Source organism: Dipodomys spectabilis, unplaced genomic scaffold, assembly GCF_019054845.1.
Source record: "Dipodomys spectabilis isolate Male_0828 unplaced genomic scaffold, ASM1905484v1 ptg000069l, whole genome shotgun sequence".
Lineage (NCBI taxonomy): Eukaryota > Metazoa > Chordata > Mammalia > Rodentia > Heteromyidae > Dipodomys > Dipodomys spectabilis.
In genome coordinates, this window is record NW_024870746.1 from 19,188,927 (window position 1) to 19,190,080 (window position 1,154).

Below are 1,154 nucleotides of genomic sequence, written 5' to 3' on the forward strand. Positions count from 1 at the left end.
ACCACATCTTGGCCAGAGCTGTGCATCTCCTGGGACCTGTTGGATTCAATCATAGTTGTGTGTGTGTGTGTGTGTGTGAGAGAGAGAGAGAGAGAGAGAGAGAGAGTCACACCTTTGGCTTAACTGACTTCTGTAACAATGAAGCCTCTTCACACTTACTCTGCCTGGAAGCAATGGAAACAAGTCAGCATTCTTTCTGCTTATGAATGTCCCCACCATGGACAACACAGAGCAAGACCAGGGTCTGGGCTGAGGTGTATATGGAGTAGGTTTATCCTCCCCATCTTTCTATCTAGTAGTGTAAGAACACAGCCTGTGGCAAACATCACAGGCCCAACCATAGTCCCTTTATGTGTTGTTTGTATCAGTTATTACAGTGAGCACAGACTGCTTCCAGAAGATTCTGCAGATGAGCCAGCTGACTGGTGGACATACTCTTAAATGTGGATAGCGTGGGAAACCTCTTCAACTGATACTTGATTTTTATTTTCCGAGTCTGTATATTTATTTACAGTTTCCCCTTTATTAAAAAAAAAAACATATAGCTGGGCGCCGGTGGTTCAGGCCTGTAATCCTAGCTATACAGGAGGCTGAGATCTGAGGATCATGGTTCAAAGCCAGCCCAGGCAGGAAAGGCCATGAGACTCTTATCTCCAATTAACCACTCGAAAACCAGAAGTGGTGCTGTGGCTCAAGCGGTAGAGCGCTTACCTTGAGCTGAAGAGCACAGGAACAGTGCCCGGGCCCAGAGTTCAAGCCCCACAACAGACAATAATAAAATAAAGGGTCTGTAATAACATGGAAAGATAGTTGTTACGTAATTTTAAAAAACATGCATAGATCTAGGCATATCTTGGTCTATAGTTACATGTCCTATAATTAAAACTCTTTGAACAAACCTTATGTATAAAACAATTCCTGAACATGATTCATGGTTTCATCTCTCTCAGATGGTTTTAACTCTTTCCCTACATTCTCAGTTGAGAGCCAGCCAAATCTTTAGCATTTTCATCTACTCCTTTTTTTCTCCGCTGCTGTCACCGTTTGCGCTGTTAACTCTGATTGCCACCAAGTTCTGCCCATTCTTGACATCAGATCCCTTTGTTTTTTTCCTGTCCCCACCGCCACCGCCCACATTCAGCCTCTCCATCTCA

At 43.9% G+C, this 1,154-nt stretch overlaps 1 non-coding gene across 1 annotated transcript; it reads right to left on the bottom strand.

The window, feature by feature from the left end:
- Window positions 1-204: 204 nt before the first annotated feature.
- LOC122109786 lies at window positions 205-335 on the bottom strand. The gene has a single exon (XR_006147753.1). It is a non-coding gene; the product is annotated as a small nucleolar RNA SNORA51 (small nucleolar RNA).
- Between the last annotated feature and the right edge of the window lie 819 nt (window positions 336-1,154).